This window comes from Mastomys coucha, unplaced genomic scaffold, assembly GCF_008632895.1.
Source record: "Mastomys coucha isolate ucsf_1 unplaced genomic scaffold, UCSF_Mcou_1 pScaffold22, whole genome shotgun sequence".
Classification (NCBI taxonomy): domain Eukaryota; kingdom Metazoa; phylum Chordata; class Mammalia; order Rodentia; family Muridae; genus Mastomys; species Mastomys coucha.
In genome coordinates this window covers 161072844-161079781 of record NW_022196905.1, presented here as the reverse complement: position 1 = coordinate 161079781, position 6938 = coordinate 161072844, and positions in this window count along the sequence as shown.

Sequence of the window (6938 nt, the reverse complement as noted above, 5' to 3'; positions counted from 1 at the left end):
CACACACACACACACACACACACACACACACACACACACACACACGCACATAGAGCCACACAAGGTATTATGTCAAACTCACTATCATGACATCAAGAAAATTAGAAGTGAATTAGAATCATGAAAATGAATGATTAAGGAAAAAAGTCAATTATATTACTCTAGTCTGGTCCATTTTCTGCTGTTTTGATTATTTGATTCAGCTAATCACAGGCCATCTGACTCGATATTCACTATTCTCTCAATATCTCATCCACGATTGGTTCACTTTCTTGATAAGTAGAACATATAAATCTTCAATTCATTCAAATACAGGCTCAGAATGGAACCACTCCAGATTCTATTATCATTTCAGAAATAAACAAGAGGTTGCAACTTAGCAGGGGGCAACTTTCTTGCCTTTTACTATTTGGAATGTGGATAATTTACCCCCATACCTTAAAATCAGTATCTGCCAAACTGATGTGTGTCATAAGCAGCATGTTCTATGTCTGAGCTAAGCAGCAGAGCAAAACCCAGATTCCTTTGCCATGCTAGGCATGGTGGCTTCTGTAGATATCTCAGCCTTGCACAATAGCTGGAGGTTGAAGGTTCCAAGACACACTATCATACACCCACCCACCCCCTTTGGGAACAGATTTTAGGTGATTTGACTGTGTTCATCCTGCCCACTGCTCTAACTATGGTCTATGTTTCCATTGACCCTGTTGAAAGACCCCCATAGCTGGGGAGACCTCACTCAAGTCTCGGGATAACATGACCACCCAATAACTCATGAGAGACCGATCTTGCTGCAATCACATGAGGTTTATTCCAGATCTGGGGTCAAACTCGTAGCCTGGCAGGCCAGAGGGGTTTGACCACGAGCACGAGGAATAAGGGATATTTAAAGGGAAAAACCACAAACTAGGGGGGTGAAAGGGTTACCAAGGAAACATAATAAGAGAACAACGGAAAATTCCAAAGGAACCCACTACCTAGCTTAGTCAGGTCACAAGGAAGTCATTCTGCACACTCATTGTCTAGAGGAATGTGGTTTGGCCAGTGCTATCTTCTTAATGGCTGACCACTATCCTGTTCCTGGAACTGACCAGTCCACCTTCCTGGCTCGTGACAGAGACTTCCTATGCCTTCTTTAAGTAAAGGTTATACATTAATGCATTTCCTTTAACATGCTTTTTCCAAATTTCTAAATTCAGTCTTTCACCTGTCATGTACTATAAGACTCTGGCAAGCCTTAGCTTAAGGGGGACTTCCTGAGTGAACAACACAGAGACGGGAATTGATGCAAAAAGCAAGAGGAATTTACTGTTCCAACATGGTGGGGTCACCTCGCAAGCCTTTATACAGTTCTCCAGGCAGCAGCCATTAGGCATAATGCCTAGCGGTTGGCAGTACAGTGTGACTTTTAAACCAGTTGGTCTATAGGGAATGAGGTGGGTAGCCAACAGTTGTGGAATGTATCTATGAGTTCCAGTGGTCAGTCCCTCCTCCCTGTGGTCTGAGGAATGTAATTAGCCTCTCCCTTTTGGAAGAAGGCCTATGTTCTTTATGATCTTTGCTTCCAGGAGAGGAGGAGTCCGGTGGAATTTTCTAAAGTTCCTGAGCTGACCTCTTCATTACTGAATCCCCTTCTGGGATTAAGAGCAATGGCTCTCATCACAGATTGTGGGGCCCATCTTGTAGCATCTCTTCAAGGCAAGCTATTTTGTCTTCATCTTCATCTTCACTGCTATAAATGGAATGTGCAAACCCTGAGCAGTGTCCCCCTGGATGTAGTTGCTGTGGGATTCAGAGGTCCTGTGTGAGGGATGCTTTGGTGGATTCTTTTAGGATAATCCCTATTATGCCACTGTGCCTGAAGGACCTCACCTCATGAGACTGTTCAGTTAGGCTTTGATGGGAGTCACTGCAGTCAGACTTGGAAGATGCTCACACTGCTATACTAACCACATCCGCACATGGTATGCCTATCTTTTCTCTTGAGTTCATGTTGAACAAATAGCTGTTAATTTCTTTCTGTTTCTCAGCTGTCAACATATTTCCTAACACATGACAATGTCACAGACAAAGGTGACATGTAGAATAAGTAAAGTTAAGAATCTGACCTATAAGATGTGCTGGTAAAATATATGTGGACTTCTATATAGTTGTCTTTTCATATCGTAACCCCATACAAATTTAAGAACACTGTAATAAATAACAATGGCCTATTTGTGCTATGGGCAAGGTCTGGAAATAAAGGGAAACTGAGGACAACCCCTTCCTCTAACGATGCAGAACTCAGAAAGACAAAACCAATAATTTGAAACTTGATGGCATGAGATAGGTTTCTGAAGCATTATTCCCCCGACTCCCACTCACTTATCTGAAAAATTGAGCAAGAATGGATGTATGCATTTTTCATTGTAAAGCATCCATCCTTACCACCAGGAATTGCCTGACTGCCCTCTTTGTTTGGCAAATACCTAGTCTGAGGAGCTGGTCTATAGACTACAATGAGGAGTACATGAGCACCCTTATTGAAACCACGAGAGTCTGTTACATGTATAGAGAAGAAACTGAGGTCATGCATAAGTGGAAAGAATCAACTGCTGAAGAAATGTAAGGAATGGGTTCATGAGCAGCCATGAGGTTGGACACAGGAAACCTCTTGCCCCTGGGCACATACTTACAGGTAACTGAGAACATCGAAGATCCTGCTGAAGTAATTATCATGTGGAAGTGAGACTTTCACAATTGCAGCCCCTGGAGACAGAGCAGAGACATCAGCTACACTGGTAATGGCTGCTCTGTCAGGTGTGAAAAAAGAAAATAAGATTCTAACACTTCTACAAAGCTCTTCAGTTCTATTAAAAACACAACCTCACATAGTGAGCTCAACACCTCCTAAGAGAAGAATCCACTACCAAACGTAATTATTTAAAGCACACTCTGGTTTCCAGTCCATGTGTTCATAGAATGCTGTTATTAAACATGACCCAGGCTAAAGTGATACATGGATGGCTACTCTTTCCACACACATACCAGATGCTCAGTCAAACATTCTATGTCTGAGTTCCAAGGAAGAAATGGTAACCAAATTTATTTTTCAAGTATATATTCAGAAGCGAAAAATAAGTCTTTCCTGAAGAAATTGTTAGACTTACAGGTAGAAATGGGTTGAGAGGGGCAGTATCAATGCCCAAATGGGAACAGAAAAACAAGACAAAACAAAAACAAAAATGTGGGTTTGTGTGAAGTAGGAAAGGGGACAGATTCATGGCATAAAGTATGAAACCTGCAGAAAATGTAGCATGCACAAATCTCTGCTCTGAGCAGTGAGATCACAGTCTAACCAGAACCATGGCTGGTCATAGAAATGGGAGTGAGAACATAGACCTCTGAGCAAGGATGCAAGTCTGAGCCTTCATGTAGCATCCTCCAACCTAACTCCATCCCTTGCCCAGCAGCAAACTGTTTTCTATAACTGATAAAATCTTAGGGAACGTATCAGAAGAAAACCCAAACTTACACATGCATGCTGTCTTCTATAATGAAATACCACAGATTAAAAAACAAAATGGTGGTACTGATGAGCAGTAATCCCCATACAGAGAACATGTAGACTTTTTCTTTTGAGCCTTGGCTACACAACTTAGAATAATGTTAGAGCATGTGTTGTGTTTTATAAAAAGATAAAGAGAAAAGAGGAATTTATTTTGGTGGAAGTGTAGTCAAGTATGGGGAAAGGGTTGCCTCCTCTGGTCCATGCTGAGTCATCCCTTCCTCCTGAGGGACCATCCACATGACAGTATAGTATAAAATAGTTTATTCCGAGCATGGGGAGGAGAGCTGAGAGGGTAGTAGAGGTAGAGAGAGAGAGAGAGAGACAGAGAGAGAGAGAGAGAGAGAGAGAGAGAGAGAGAGAGAGAGAGGAGAAATACACAAGTAGAGGAGAGGAGCAGAAGCCCAGAGGCTAGCCATGAGCACATGAAGAGAGAGGGGGGAAGGGACAAGAGGACAGAGCAGGAGCAGAAAGGCAAGAGCAAGAGAGAGCAGAGGGAGCAAGCAGCCCCTTTTTATAGTGAGTCAGGCACACCCAGCTGTTGCCAGGTAACTGAGGTGGAGCTTAGACAAAACGCTAACAAGACTACACCGAGTACACATTTTTTTAGACTCTTTTCAAGAATGAAATGCTCAGATGGAAAGCGTCCAATGGCATTCATCTAGGATGGATATAAATATGGGTTTATATCTAAACCACAAGAAAAATTGGAATCATCTAGAAGGAATTCTATAAGCTTGTTTCTGCTTATGTACAGATCAGTCTAGAATTTTCTCTACCCTTCTCCGCACTCCATATTCCAAGAGATAAGTGTATAGACTGCAGGTGTGTAGTTGTCTGTCCCAGGGCTTCTGTCTCATATATATAGAAACCCTGGGGAGAGGAACTAACCCATTGCAACTGACCATCTAAGAAGAACAGAAAGTTAGACACAGGAGACTCCATTATAAATATCAAAGATTCACAGAATTCAAGGGCTCCACAAAAGAATTAGAGTCACAAAGGTATTTATAAACAAAATATTGCTTGTGGTTAAACAAAAGTAAAGATGTATGAGAGAGAGAGAGAGAGAGAGAGAGAGAGAGGCCCCACACACAATTCTATTTATTTAGAATCATTAATGCTTTAAAAGACTCATAAGCAATGTGCTAATTTAAGTGCAAAATTATCTTAAAATGTGGAGCTATTATCTATATTTCTTGTATTGTTTTTTGAGTATGACAATAGGATCCAATATGAAGTCATAAAAATATTTAAAAATTTTAATAGTGAAAATAAAATTGTATTCTGAACCAGTAAAGTATTGGGGGTGTTTGGGAATAATATATTTTAAACAGAGAAAACACTTAGAATGAAGCACTGAGGAGACATTATTTCAAACCCGTGTGCCACTTATCTCTGAGTATGGGTGCCAGAGGTGAGTATTCTGCTAGCAGCCTTCAGATGAAGATGTAGAACTCTCAACTCCTCCTGCACCACCCTCCTGCCTCGATGCTGCCATGCTCGTAGGGTAGTTTGCTTCTGGAGAAGGCAGCTTCTTCACTTTGCTCTCTGCCATCTTGATTCTGTCCCTAATCAAGCTTACTGTCTTAGTTAGGATTTTACTGCTGTGAAAGACTCCATGTCCAAGCCAACTCTTATAAGGACAACATTGAATTGGGGTTGGCTTACAGGTAAGAGGTTCAGTCTATTACCATCAAGGCAGGAGCATGGCAGCATCCAGGCAGGAGGATGGTGCAGGAGGAGTTGAGAGTTCTACATCTTCATCTGAAGGCTGCTAGCAGAATACTCACCTCCAGGCAGTTAGGATGAGGGTACTAAAGCGCATACCCACAGTGACACACCTACTCCAATAGGGCCACAACTTCTAATGGTGCCATTCCCTGGGCCAAACATATACAAGCCATCATACCTACTTTGTTCTACTCAGAGTTGTTGCAGGAGTTAGCCATTGAGACCAAGGAAGAACTAACTGGTCATCTTTAAGAGGAAGAAGGCCCTAGGCTGACTCTCAGCTCCCAGCCAGTAGACTTAAGCAGACTTGATAATACTTACCAGGTTTAAGGTAGGATGCTGGTACTGGAAGAAAAATTTGAAGCAGAGGCCCATGAGTATAAGTCAAGGGGACATTTTCTTACCCTGTGCCAGCCTATGTTTTAGAAATATTTATGATACTTCATAGTTATATAATTCTAAAACTCACTCTGGAAATCTGCAAGATGATTATAATTTCAACTTTTAAAGTGTATTGTCTGCCCTTTGCCATTTTCATCACTGAAAATGCAAAATGAATCCCCAACTGTATAGAGAAATAGTAAAACTATCCAGAAGAGAAATGTATCTTTGATAAATAAGCAAGAAAAGACTGCTTACATAATTTTAATCTATTAAAAATTAGATTGACCAATGTCTTATTTTTCAAAATATTATAAATTTGTCTTTGCACATAAGAATTATTTTTAAAGAGATTTCTTTGTATAACCTTTAGCTTATTTCTTTATTTTATGTGCTTTTATATTAGCTGACCCTAAATAATGGCATTCTAGCAAGATAGGGTTTTAAAAAGAAAAGTTCTGAGAAATAGGTGTATTTGCTTTTCAAATATTTTTCGTTATTATTTTATGTGTATGCTTATATGAGTTAGTGTGGTATGTGCACATGAGTGTAGATGCACATAGTGTCCAGAAGAGGGAGTCAGATCTCCTGGAGCTGGATGGTTGTGAGCCATCTGGCGGTAGTACTGGGAACTGAACTCTCAAAACTGGACAAGGACTCTTAACTGTGGAGTCATCTCTCCAGCCCTTTTGAACCTTTTTTGAAATATACAGCAAACCTATAAAATTAATAAGATTAGTATATTGTCCTATTCAGTCAACAGGATTTCTTAGTTTGGCTTTTTAAAAAAATTTACCCCAGAGGAAAACATTTTCCGATGCAAGTACAGTAGACTGATTTGTATTCTGTTACAGCATCTTAGCACAGTTAAGTGTTCAGCACTATAAAAGGCTTAGACTCCATGCTTTGTAACACACAGTCCAGAGTTGGCTTTGCTCTTCAATGACAAAACTTGTGCCTGAAGAATTCTCTCTCCCCTCATTGGATTTAAATTCCATAAGGACTAAAGCAGATTGTTTTAATAATTGGTGCAATTTTCAACTGTGACTATGATTCACATCTGTAATCTAAGCTCTTGGGGGAAAGGGGGATGTAGGGAATTTAGAAGTTCAGCTGTATAGCAAGTTCTATACCAGTTTTGGATACATGAGACTTTCTCAAAAATTTTTTAAAGAAAAGAGAAGAAAGGAAGATGGGAAAGGAGAAATAAATAAAGGAGAGAAAGAAGAAGAAGAAGAAGAAGAAGAAGAAGAAGAAGAAGAAGAAGGAGGAGGAG